This window comes from Herpailurus yagouaroundi, unplaced genomic scaffold (assembly GCF_014898765.1).
Source record: "Herpailurus yagouaroundi ecotype Mexico unplaced genomic scaffold, PumYag 141, whole genome shotgun sequence".
NCBI classification, from domain to species: Eukaryota; Metazoa; Chordata; class Mammalia; order Carnivora; family Felidae; genus Herpailurus; species Herpailurus yagouaroundi.
The window spans coordinates 71,119,517-71,133,291 of record NW_024412396.1 but is presented as its reverse complement, the minus strand read 5'-3'; the positions used below and the strand labels follow the sequence as shown (position 1 = coordinate 71,133,291).

Sequence of the window (13,775 nt, the reverse complement as noted above, 5' to 3'; positions counted from 1 at the left end):
CCGGTCGCTGGGCGCCCGCCGGGTGGGGCCCGGGCGGCTCCGGCTCGCGCTGGGCGGCTGGGCTGTGCGTGCGGCCGGCCCGCGCTCCCTTCCTTCCTTCCTTCCTTCCCTCCCCGCCGCCGCCCGGGTGAAGGCTGTGTGGCTTCTGTGTTCCGCTCCCCAAACGTCAGGTGCGCCCGGGGACCAGCCCCTGCTTCTCTCTCTCACTTTCCAGCTATAAAAACAGGCGTTGAAAATAGGTCATCTGTCTTCCCACGCGCCCTGGCCGTGGTCCACAAGCTCGGCGCCCTACTAGGGAGAAGAATTCGGTGCTTTGGAGTTTGTCATTCCGGCCCTTAAACTCTTCCTCCTCTCGGCTCCGGCCGGGCGCCGCGACTCCGCCTTCGCCCCGCTTGTCGTCGGGGCACGGGAGCCGCCGGGTAGCGGGCGCCACTCGCCGCGCGGCCTCACCCCCGCCGCGTAGCCGCACGTGTAGGATCGCTTGCAGGGTGTTGCTTGGCGATTCCAGATGAGGGACGTGTCATTTCAAAAGCGAAAGTACTTTTAAAGTGTGTTGACAGGTGACTTTTGCTTCCAAGACCTTCCGAGTTCACTGTTTAGCGATGAACCTGCTCCTGGCGTGATTGTGGGTGTTGGTTCCACAGCTATATGCGTTTGCCCCAACTCGTAGAACCGGACACTGAAAAGTGAATTTTATCATGTATAAACGATACCTCTCCCTTCCCTGTGTTTCTTCTCAGTTGACCCCGCTGGTATTTCAAAATGGAAATAGCCAGTAATAATCTTGGAGAGGTTTTTCTTACCATTTTAAGTGAATGCATTTAACTCAAGAATACAGCAAAATAAAAGCAGCTTTGCACTGTTCACGTTTGGCAAGACTGGCTTGAACCATGATAAATTGTGCCTATGCAGGCTACTGTGTGTGCAATCCCGCCTTTTACCAAATTAGTCCCAGGGGCTGCTGTGATTGATATTCTGGTCAGGTTCCAACAATTTAAGGAGGAGTGTTTTTCTCTGGCCCCAGAAAGGAGTTTGCAAAGCCAAGTTCTCAAATACAGAACAACCTCTTTATTGGAATTCCAAACCTCAGTTTTTAGCCTTCTGCTGCCCCTTCCTGCCTGCCTGCCTCCTTTCAGCCTATTCAAAATTGTAAGCTAACGTCTGAAATGCTACTCCATCCTGAGAGGGTAAAATGGTTGCTGCTTTCCTTCTCTTCCTCAGTTTGCTGACCTCTCTTGGTGCTTTTGTTCCTGGCAGTGGCATTGATGTTGGACTTGAAGATTGAAACATTTTCGCAGCGGAAATGAAAGTTTCTGTTCAGTTCTGTCAGTGAGAGTGCAGTTAAGATTGTCAGTAAGAAAGTAACGCTGAACTGATCTTCTCTTCCCTATGGCAAGCATTGAGGCCGCATTTTAAATGGTTAAATCTTTGAAGAGCCGCTGGAAAATGAGGAAAATGTAAAGGTTGTGCCGAAACATTCGTCCCTCCTTAAGTTCAACCACCGGAAAACTGTTTTGTTAGGAGCGCTCACAACAGCCTCCTTAAAACTTGATGCTTTCGCGTCTAGAAGAGCCTGACGGGTGACAGCTGGAGGGAAGTGCCAGCCTGAGTACAACCAAGGCCTGCTGGTAGCGGAAGGATTTAGTAGGCAGTTACAGAATTCAATAAAACCAGGTACACAGTTTGTGGCCTGTGGAATGTGAGCAGGCCTGGGAGCAGAAATCTTACCTGCTAGCTGAGACTTACTCTGGATTCTTTTTTTTTTTTTTTACTGGCTGTCGGTTCACTTTGAGGCTTTCCAGTTCCTTCAATGTTTGAATTACATAGTCTCCTTTTCTTTCTTATCTCAAGTCTGAAGTAACTTTTAGAAACACACAGCTAATAATAGTAGATCTTTTTTGTGTGTGTAGTTTGATGACTATCTTTCACTGGCAGGTTTTTTTTTTTTTTTTTTTTTTTCCCCCCCAAAAAGGCTTGTTTGGTGGACAGTGCATGGTGCTTCTGTCGGGGGTGGGGAGGAAGAGCTTCCAGTGTGTCTCCTCTCTTTGTACCTAAGTCCTGGGAATGGAGCCATGATCTTGTTCCCCCATTAGAGGAACCGGAGTCACTTACTACTGTGGCACTCAACATTTTTTAACAGAGCAGTGAATATGTCTTTATTCTTAGGTCACTTTGCAAGTCGCCTGTGGCCAGTTGTTTTCTCAAATTGCTCACGTTATATTTGGGCCCATCTTATCGTTGACGAACATTTTGATTTGCTGTGCATCCTTTTTCTCTTGCTGCGGTCGTAGACATGTTTATCTTGGATATCAGTTCGTTCTGAGTCCTATTTAACATAATGATAGTATTATGTAAAGAAAGCTTAGTTAGCGGAATTGGCCAGATTAGAAGTCCTACTTTTGTTGTTAAATCCATCCAATAACTCAAGCCAGAGATTAGCTGTGTAGACTCTTATTTCCCCTAGGTTTTAGAAAGGAACAGGTGTAAATCAAGAGGTACGAGCCCAAGTATTGACAGTTTGCAACTGAAATAAATTTGAGTGGAAGAAAAATGATTCTAAATGATTATGGAAGTCAAATACCAACGTTAAGACTTTGAAGTTCTTTCTTATTCTAGTACTTTCTAAGTAGAAGTTAATTAGTAATCAAGACAAGCCCAAACACTTTTGGCTGACCGTGGAAGACGAGCCCGACCCTGAAGTTAAGATTTTGAGAAGAATCTGAGTGATGCTGATTGCCAAGCCGAGTGAGATCATAACCTGCTACGTGCGTTAGCTTCAGTGGTGGGGATGTGTGGAGGGCGGGCAGGGAAAAGAGAACACGAAGAAATGCTTTCACTCTTTTCTAGAAGGACTAAACATTGTCCAGAGAGTGTAATCAGGGTGTCTACATAGAACTCTTAATAAATGTGCTGTGTTTTAGCCTCATCACCTATCTACGATCCTGAGTTTCACTCTTCACGTTTTTAGGACACAATTCGTTAGGATTTAGCAAGGTGCAAACAGTCACATGACTGAGTGACTTAAAGCTTTCAGTCTCAGTAAACAGGCCTGACTCTTCACTATCAATAATTTTCCAGCGAGCACAGTTAAAAGAAAGGAAGGGTTCGTGTTGAAAGATACTCATTAAAGTTGCTTTTGCCATATTGGCTAATGATTAACGAAGTTTTCCGTGTGTTGATTGTAATGGCTTAGCACTGCTACATGTTTCTAAGTGGTTTCTGCAGTTTCTTGACATGCGTGTGGCATTGCAGAGATCAATGTGGGATATGCGGGACTGGGCAGAGGCTTATTTGGAAGTTTCCCATCGAAGCTGAGGCAACTCCCATTTGTTTGGACAAGGCTAGCAAAACGGCTCTCTACCTGAAAAAGGCCGAAGAGGTAAAACCTTTACGTGGTACGTTTTGCTACTGTAAGGGAATACTGTTATTTTGAACTTTGGAGGCGATGACCAGCCTTCCAAGCCTTCGCAAGTGGGTTGGTTTTGAGCTGAATCCGTGAAACACTATTGAGTGTCGGTAAAGTTTGCCACCAGGGTGTGCTGGTGAGGCTGTGCTACCAACTGAGCCTTCATCTTGTGTGGAGTTTCTAAACCTCTCTCAATTTCAACCTTCTCATCTGTAAAGTGGGTATGATTCTATCTCTTTCTATTGTGTGAAATGCCTCCCTCAGTTTCTGATAAAGTAAGTGCCCAAATGATGCAGTCATGACGAAGACCGTCATTGGGGACCTGCCGTAGGACATTGTGTGTGGCAGGGGTGATGGTGACAGTGGCCTGGAAACAAACAATGACAGCATGAAAATTGCATTTCGGTTCAGACACTCACTTGATACAGCACGTCTTGTCTTGCTGAAAATCCGTTTGTGTAACAAAGGTTTCAGTTGATTGTCATTTTGTCCTCAAGGCTGTGGGACTGTGTGTCACTCATCTGTGCCTTTCAGATTAGATACTCGAGAAATGTGCACTGAACAAATGAATGCACTCCTTTGTTTACTTGACTCGTAGAAAAGCCCGGGCAGTCTCAGGCATAATCCTAAGATCCCCTTGATTCGAGTTCCAGGAAGACAATCCCCACTGAACTGTGTCCCTCTCAGAGCTCATCAGAAGGGTTTTGTTGCCTGGAGAAAAAACTTCATTGAACGTACCTAAGTGAGTTTTGTCCACTTTTGAGAAGGAGTATGTTAAACCGGGAGAAGAGAAGGCTTTGTGGGGGAACAGAGTGCGGTCTTCAAAAATTTGAAGGGTGGTCGTTTCTCTTTGAAAGGCAGAAGTGGGGGACAGGTCAGAGGAGATGATGACCTTTCCAACAACGTAGTGCTGGAGTGGCTCACAACCTGGAAATGCACACGTGGCAGTGGGCGGTTCGCAGCTCCAGCCCTGGGAAGCACAGGAGTGCCCGCAGAACCTCCGCTCTGTCCCTCGCTCTGTCCCTGCCCTTAGCAGCAGCAAGCCTCAAGTAGTGCGTTTCTTAGTCACAACACTCTCCACCCTGCCTCTCCAGCGTTTTCAGACCTGAATTCATGGCGGTGGATAGCGGCGCACTTTGACGACTGTCATTGCTTCATGACCCTGGGTGGGGTTCTTTTAAACATGTGTGGGGCTGAGGATTAATGCAGATAACCCCAAAAGTCTCTTCCAAGCCCCATATTCCACAGTTCTAGAATCTCAAATCTTAGGGGAGGAATGTGGGTGGTTCGAAGGTAATTTCTTGACGGATTACAGCTGTTTCTTCACTTAACGTTTTTCTTTTTTCTTTTAGAAAGACATGAAAGAAATGATTATTCATGATACCAAATGATTCTTTGCTTTCTGAGAGGTTTTTTTTTCAGCTTCCTTTAAATAGGAGCCTCATTTTAAGTGTATTTACAGTTTAATTCAACAGCAGTTTAAAACTGAAACTATTATATATTGAAAAGTCAATCAGAAATGGTTTAAGCATTTCTAAAATTACTGTGTAAATTAGTGGGAAATTAGCAGAAAACACTGTAGAAAGCAAGAAATGTGTGTATTTTGTTAAATCTCAAATGTGTGTGTATCTACCTGCCCCTGTCTGCTTATAGATTGTAAATGGTTCTGTACAGAGATTGAGATTTTACTTACGTGCAATTTACAGGGCTGCGTTCATCCTGCTACTTAAGGAGCTACTGGCTTGAAACTTGGCTTGAAGGAGGCTTCCCCTTCTTGCCTGCCTGCTTGCCTTGACCTCTTGGTACTTCGGAGTTGTGGCACATCGGTACCTCCTTCGATAGGCACTGGAATGATGGGTGCCAGGTATCTCCTTAAACCGGTAGGGTTCGTGTGGCTTGAACCTGCTAATAGGCCCTGCCACTGTAGGGAGAGAGCACATGTTTCCCATACGTGTTAGTTTCAGTTAACCCGGTAGCATGTGGTGCAGGGACGCGTGTTCATCGTCAGTTTCTGGAGGAGAGAAAACATTGCACAGTTCAATACTTTCCAGTTTGAGAGTGCTTTCATTTTCCTAAGCCATCATCCTATATTTGTGTATTTAATTCAGAATGTAGTAATCTGATCCTAATGGCCTGCCAGATCTTTTCGTGAGCTTCTTTTCTTCCTGCACAGAGATCAGACGGGCTCTCTCACTCCCTTCAAGTACATTTACAGCCAGCCGGGTGCCTGAGGTAGGAGGAAGCATTGGACAGTTCTCTGCTGCAGTCAGTCCAGCTGTAAAGTTGGGTAGGTTCAGGAGATGCTGGGTTAGAGCCCAAACTTTCTGGATAGATTGCCAAAAAATGTAATCAGAAATGTTTATTCTATTTGTATTTACCTGAAAGCAACTCAGGAAAGATACACATTTATCTATACTTCCCACTTAGAATTAGGGAAAAAAAACCCTCAAAAACCACCCAGCTGAATCCTGTCTCTGTTCCGTGTACTCAAGCTAGACTTTGTAATAGTGGGTGTAAAGTGCCTAGCACCCTTCCTCACTGCCCCCCTCCTATCAGCCAAGTTGTCTAAATGTGCTTTGTCTAATTTCTCCTGACTTTTTTAAAATTTTTTTGAGAGAGAAAGAGACAGAGTGAGCAGGGGAGGGACACACACACACACAGAGAGAGAGAGAGAGAGAGAGAGAGAGAGAGAAGGAGACACAGAATCCGAAGCAGGCTCCAGGCTCCAAGCTGTCAGCACAGAGCCCGACGTGGGGCTCGAACCCACGGGTTCTGAGATCATGACCGGAGCTGAAGTCGGATGCTCAACCGACCGAGCCACCCAGGTGCCCCAACCTGACTTTTTATTCCACTGCACAGATTATATATAGAAAAATCGCTTGCCTGGTCAGGAGTGGTTGTTGAGTACAGATACCAGACGCATATTAGTTAGCAATTAAAATAATTGAATATACCATTTATTTTATACTTTACTAAGGTCAGTTTTATCTACTAAGTGGAGAGGTTGCTGGTGGTTTTACTAAATAGTTTATGGCGTCTTAAAGGGCTGCATTTTGAGGATTCTATAGATGGTTAAAATATCTGCACGGTGAAGAAGCATAGATAGGAGTGAAACTCCTGGCCTGCTGTTGTTCCGTCTTACAGATGCCCCTTCCTTTGAACGACTGTGTGTATAATTGTTTGTAGAATGGCTTTGTCTATCAATCCTGTATGCTTTCCCACTTAGTTTCTTTTGTCTTAAGTATTGTTTGAATTCTTTTTGGACTGTTTACTTTGGTTTGTCTCCAGGTAATTCCATAAGAATTTATAAATGATACCAGTTTTCAGTCTAAACTTTGGGAGGAAAAAAAATCCTTTCAATTGGTGTTGTACCAGGGCGCCTGGGTGGCGCAGTCGGTTAAGCGTCCAACTTCGGCTCAGGTCACGATCTCGCGGTCCGTGAGTTCGAGCCCCGCGTCGGGCTCTGGGCTGATGGCTCGGAGCCCGGAGCCTGTTTCCGATTCTGTGTCTCCCTCTCTATCTGCCCCTCCCCCGTTCATGCTCTGTCTCTCTCTATCCCAAAAATAAATAAACGTTGAAAAAAAAAAAATTGGTGTTGTACCTTCAGGGTAATAATTGGAATTTGTCTTGAATATCTGTATGTGTGTAAATGTGTGTACACATACTTAATTTAGACCTCTTTATATCTTTCTAATATAAATTTTTGAAATAAATATTGGAGATAAATATTTGGTCTCCGTAGGAACTTGCTGAATTTCTGGTAGGTGGTTTTTATCCGCTAGGGGCACAAAGGATGTTCAGGCTACCTATTTGTTCATTTGTTGAAACTTGGACTCTAGCCCCAGATCAGCTGAACCACAATGAAAATTACTCATTGTGTGTAACACATTCTTGAATCATAAATGGAAAGGGTAAGTACTTATTTCCAATCCCTGAGGTGGAGGAAATCAACATTGTTAGCTAAAAAAGGCAGAAGGGGTTGAATTTAGGAAACCACTCAGACTGGATTCTAGCATCTTCTCAAATTGCATCTTGAAGCGTAGTCCTCCTTTAATTGTACTTCGCTCCTTGGCCCTCTCTAGCTCCTTCTCCTAGGTCTTTGAGGACTTGTGCATGCTGGGTCTTGTTTCTGCACCGCATCGTCCTTGAGGCCCGCACGTCTGGCCTGCCTTCATTTTGTGTTCCTCCGCAGCTGGCATAGTCCTGGGCACGCAGATGCAGGACAGGTGGTTCATTGGCTGCATCTATGTCCAGAGCCTGCCTCAGTGTTGGGAGTAATACACATTTGGGTTGGAAGCTGTGGGTCCACGGTTTGATGGCTGTGGGCTCTTGGCCAAGTCACAGCCGTGTTTAAGCTCCCTGACATGGCATGGCTGTCGTCAGCGCGCTCTCTGCCGGCTGTGGCAGGGATGTGTCTGACCAGGGCAGAGCCCCATGCGGACACTTGCGCCCCTGGTCACAATAGCTCACAGAGCTTCAAGCTGTGCTTGGGCCATAACCCCCCTTTTTTTTTCTTTTTCTTTTTCTTTTTCTGTTGGAAGTGGACTCGTCGCTGCTTTGTTGCTTTCTGAGAGACCAAAAACATTTAAAAACTTTTGCATTTGTGTTTATCAGGGAGTTTCTGTCGTGAAAAATACACTAAAGCTTTTCTAATGATAAACCATGGACTCCTGAAAGAAACTTTTAACTTCAAATGTGAATTCCATATATTTTATGCATATATAAAAATTTATATATTTACTTTTAAGAGTCTTCTTAGTTCTTTTTCTTTTTTTTTTTCAGTTATTTGTTTTGAAAGGGGGAGAGAGAGTCCACGCGTGCATGCGTGCCATGTGCACCCGAGCAGGGGAGGGGCAGAGAGAGAAGGAGAGACAGAATCCCAAGCAGGCTTCACGCCCGATGCTGGACTTGAACTCATGAACCATGAGATCGTGACCCGAGCTGAGATCAAGAGTCGGACGCCCAACCGACTGAGCCACCCGGGCGCCCCTCGTCTTAGTTCTTTAGTAGCAGTAGATAAATATTTATTCAGTGTTGCATTTTGACTGATGTTTTATTCACTGGTGGGGGAATATACGGAAATGGTGCTTTGACGCAAAATCGTACTGCTGTGATGGGAAGTAAATCTTACCCACGGGCAATACTAACACATCCAAAATGATATCCAAAGATTTTCTTTCATTGAACAGATACTTGACCCTCATCTGTGTCCATGACACGATACTACACCTACAGGTAATTCAGAGACGGAAGGTTTGTTGTATTTCTGCCACGAGACGGTGCATAAAACGGGTGCGAAGGTAACGTAGGCTGCGGTGGGTGAGGCCACGGAGGCTCCAGAGCTGGGCCCTGGCAGTGCAGGGAGGGCGACCACAGGCGAGGTGGGGTCTTAGCCAAGACTCAGACACACGGCCACCATGGGGTAAAGGCCCGTAGGCCTCGGTGATGGAGGACAGAGTGTGGATCAGGGAATGACCGCCAGGCCAGGGGCTGAGGGAGGGCAGTGTGCAGGGGGCTGGCAAACGGGGAGAGAGCCTGATGGTCTTTGGGGTGAAAAGAAGTAAATGTGGGACTTGTGCCGTCCAGGTATACCGTGAGTTAGGGGCTTCCTACAGAGATTAGAACTGGCGCTAAGCCATATCTGACCTAGAAGTAAACAGATGTCACAGACACCGATGGCCGTACGAGTTCAGACGATTGGCTGCTGGGCCGTAGAACCGGGTACCGAGAACCCCACCCTTCACAGTCTTGAGTTCCTGGGACGCTTGGGTGGTTCTGTCCGTTAAGCCTCCGACTTGAATTCGACTCTTGATTTTCACTCTTGGTCTCATGGTTCACAAGTTTGAGCCCTGCATCGGGCTTCACGCTGACAACGCGGAGCCTGCTTGGGATTCTGTCTGTCTCCTCCGCTCTCTCTGCCTCTCTCCTCCATCCTCCATCCTCCCTCCCCCCCCCCCCAGGAAAGAACGACGGGGGACAGAGAAATGAAGAGTCTGGAGCTCCTCACGCAAACTGCAGGCTCGGCAACAAGGCCATAACCACCTCTGATTAAGGGCACAGGGGCCCCAGAGCAGTGGGGGCTCCCAGGCAGAGCAAGTCCAGGTCAGCCGGGGAGCTTTCCAAGAGGGGGTCGGTGCAAACCTATTTTCCAGGAGGACAGATTAAACCCTGGCCTGGATCTATGACCCTGTGCCCTAAGTAGGTATGGTCCCTGGAGACAAGGACAGACAACCCTCCCACTTTAATTAAGATGAAGTGAGTGGATGCCTGTATGTAAGGTTCTTACTGCCTCTCCTGAGCGAGCAGCTTTCTCTCCATGAGGGTCTCTATCTCTGTGGGAGGGAACCACTCCAAAAAGAGTCACAAAAGACTGAATCTCAAGGTAATCCAGGACTTTAGCGTCTGTTCGTCACCTTGAACTTGACTCATTCTTGCTGACATTCATGGCTTCAAGTCTATGAAATTAATGGAGGAGCCTAGACTTTCCTCAAGGACCTCGGGGGTATTTGGGCTGAGTCTTGAAGTTTGTGAAACATTTTGCCAGGAGGTGAGAAAAGGGTAGTGGAGGATAGCTTCTTTCTAGAAAACGGGGAGAATGAGCATATCCCTGGAGTGTGCCGTGTGAAGAGGTGAGGGGTAGAGTGAAGGCAGCCGGTTGAGATGAGATGAGGTGTGATGGACCTTGAGGGGTGTGCTGGGGAGGTGGGACCACCCTGTGAGCTGTGTAAAGACCTAGTGTCGAGCAAAAGAAGTCTGCGTATTTGTTATGGGAAGTTCGGGAACAGACAAAACAAGGTGTGGTACTAGAGTCGAAATGCTGGTCCCTTGCTGGGGACAGCTAGGGCTGGAAACGCACGAGGGAGGCTCCGTGAGTGCTGGCTGTGTCGATACCTCCCGGCAGTGGCCGAGCACTTATCAGGCACTTGATGCCTCTATCTGTAAAGGCTAGCTGTCCACGTGTGCCGGGGAAGGAGATTGGAGGCAGGGAGATGAAGCCGTAAGGATGGGAGGAACTGGAGGTGAAGGTCTTAAGTGGTTTGGGCTTCAGTGACTGCTTCTGTAAACATAGCTCCGCCCCCCACCCTGGCCTCTGCAGAGTATGTTCCAGGTACCTGTTCTTCCTGGTGCTAATTGACGGATGTGTTTGGAAATTTGACCTGCGTTGTATCCCTACACCTATGACTCATTTCTAAGAGCCGGCAGTTTTTTGGCGTAAGGGAAAGAAATCATGAGAACAATTGAGTTTTAAGTATTCCACCGTAGAGTATTATTGCCAAAGGAATCTATTGTGTTTTCAAATCACTGTGACCAGATATTTAGTGGTCTCTCACCTGCAGGAGAAATTAGACGTCATCTTAACGTTCTGAGGAGACAGAAACTCGGGTGGGAGCTTCAGCAATACTGATTTTGACCTAAGAACTGCCCAAGGAGAGAATTCTTTTTCCTGGGAGCTCATGAGCACCGTATGCAGACAGCCTGCTCTGGGCTGGGTTCTGGGCTGGGTGTCGGGGACACAAATGGAAATAGGACATGGTGCCTCAAGGAGCCCGTTGTCCAGGACGAAAGCTGGCGTGTGAGCAAGACTTCCAGTGCAGTGAGAGCCAGTAGTGGGAGAAGTGGCACAGAGGAGGGGCTGTTGCAGCTCAGAGGATCACGAAGGCTTTAGAGGTGATGCCCGGGCAGGGCTTTTAGAGGAAGTGAGTTACTGCACAGGCGACTCAAGTATTGGCGGCAAGGGGTGAGGTGGGCGAGATAGCGGGACAGGGCGTAGAGGTATGCGATGACACCCATACGAGGGACTGGGTGTCCTTGCTGTTGCTGGAGCCTGAAGTGCTGCGGCAGGGATGGCAGCACGGGGCGGATTTGCGTGTTAGGGATGGCCTTGGGCCCAGACATGTAAAAGGCTAGTGTCAGAATGTAAGCGAGAGGTGAATTCAGGAGGTGGGCGGGAGCGGGTGGCAGTAGGCCACATCCAGGGGTGTGGGCGCTTGGCAGGGTGTAGTTGGGCGTCGGGTCTGGAAAGACCTCTTAGCCCTCCTGCCCCCTGCAGTGCCCTGTGCTTTTGCTCTGCGTTTCAACAGCAGCAGGGCAGTGGCCCAGCTCGGGAGCCAGGCAGATCTGAGTTCTATTCCGGCTGCACGTCTTACCCGATGTGTGACCTTGGACAAAGCTGAAGGACTTCACCTTTCTGAGAATGTCATCGAAACGATGCGGATGAGGGGTGCTGGGTGGCTCAGTTGGTAAAGCGTCCGACTTCGGCTCAGGTCATGATCTCACGGTTTGTGGGTTCGAGCCCCGCTTCGGGCTCTGTGCTGACAGCTCGGAACCTGGAGCCTGCTTCGGATTCTGTGTGTCTCTCTCTGTTCCTCCCATGCTCACGCCATGTCTCTCTCTCTCTCTCTCTCTCTCTCTCTCTCTCTCTCAAAAATGAATAAACATTAAAAAGAGTGTTTTTAAAGATGAGGATGATAGAGGGGTCTAGGGAGATCAAATGAGGAGGTCTGTGTTAGCCCAGCACCTGCAGAGTGTAAGTACTGCACGTAAGGGTCAGTGCTGCTCTTTTAATTAATGATCAGCGTATCAGACAGGTATCTCCATGCTGGGGGTGATGGCAGTTGGGGGGGTCCCTGCAGGAGGATCTGCGGGAGGTAAGGGGCTGCGGGCAGAATGAAGAGGCCTGCTTGGTGGTGGGTCCGCACACGGTGAGGGCCGGTGCATGAGAGCATGGCTGTCTCCAGCTCATGTTCCCCAGGTCTGCTAGGAGAAGGGGAGGGCCTGGGGCGCCTCATCAAAGTGATGTTCTTTTTTTTTTTTTTTTAAATTTTTTTATGTTTATTTGTTTTTGAGAGAGAGAGAGAAAACGAACGAGCAAGGGAGGGGTAGAGAGAGAGGGGGTCAGAGGATCTGGAGCAGGCTCTGCGTTGACTGCAGAGAGCCTGATGCAGGGCTCGAACTCACGATCTGTGAGACCATGACCTGAGCAGAACTCAGATGCTTAACTGACTGAGCCACCCTGGCACCCCCAAAGTGATGTTCTTAAGTTGTTTGGAGCCTGATACACGAGAGGCTTGCCAGCAGGACTGAAGGGAGAGGCCCAACAAGCCCACCACTCACGGGGGTTGGTTCCTATGGCTCTTCCCACGGAGCTGTATTTAGAAGTGTCATTAAAGTCCTTTGGGGGCAGGGGGATGGGTAAAATAGAGGAAGGGGATTAAAAGGGACAGACTTCTGGTTATAGAACAAGTAAGTTACAGAGATGTAACTACAGCATCGGGAATAGAGTTGTTAATACTGTAACAACTTTGCACCGTGGCAGGTGGCAGCTAGAATTAGGGCGATCACTTTGCCATGTATTCCAATGTTGAATCGCTAAATTGCACACCTGAAATTAATATAATATTGTATGTCAGCTGCACTTCAATTAAAAAAAAAAAAAGGGAAGAAAAGAATACAAAAAATCACCACCCTAAAAGAAATCTTTCTAGACTCCTGGGCAGTTCTAGTTATTTGTGGTCAGGTTCAGTGGTTCCTGCCAGACATGCTCTCAGTGGACAGAGAGCCCGAGATGCAGAGAAGAATGGGAGGTGCTCCAATCAGGCTGTGCCTTCGGCTTGGCCGTGAGCAAGTGACATGGGCACGTGGGGAGTGTCTCTCTCCTTTCAGAAGCTAGTCCTTAAGTTCAGGAAAAGGGGCTTAAGCTCTTCCTGCTTCCGTCCTCTCCCCCCCCACCCAGTTTTTTGTTTGTTTGTTTTGTTTTGTTTTTCTGCTTTTGATCTCAAAGCAACTAATTCCTTGCTGCAAAAGTTTTAGGTATTTTTACCTGTTCCTTCTGATTCCAGGATGGCATACACTGTGTAGGGCACACTGTTTAAGAAGACTTATTAGATACATAAAGTTACACATTATACCCACGTGTTAGATACATAAGAGAAGAAACCTATCCTAGTCAGGGTGTGCGATTTTCTATTATTTCAGCACATGGGCCATATTTGCCTGGCTTCCATTCAGATGAGGTCAGGGATCATCTCTGCGGTGGGAGAGTGTGACGTTGCAACCTTTTATCCCATCCCTCATCTCCACACTACGAGAGTCCTTTCCTTTTGTAAAAATAAATGGGGCAGAGCATGCCTTCTGGTTCCCTTTTGGGTTAAATGTAACTCGGGAGGGCTCCGTGGAGCAGCGTTGCAGTGTCGGTCATTGATCGGTGCTTGGATGGCTGCAGTAGCTTCTTGGCTGAGCACTCTCCATCTTGCTGGGCTGTCGTCCTGAAGTGCTGCTCTCTGGAGGAGGAACGCCCGGGCCAGACTCCTCAGGGCGCTTGTAGCCTCCTTCAGGTGGCCGACTCACGGGGGGGGGGGGGGGGGGGGGG

At 47.8% G+C, this 13,775-nt stretch overlaps 1 protein-coding gene across 3 annotated transcripts in view; it reads left to right on the top strand.

Annotated features, from left to right (window-relative positions):
- Positions 1 to 13,775, top strand: part of SETD3 (SET domain containing 3, actin N3(tau)-histidine methyltransferase) — an 80,749-nt gene that overhangs the window by 1,304 nt on the left and 65,670 nt on the right. The window lies entirely within an intron of this gene.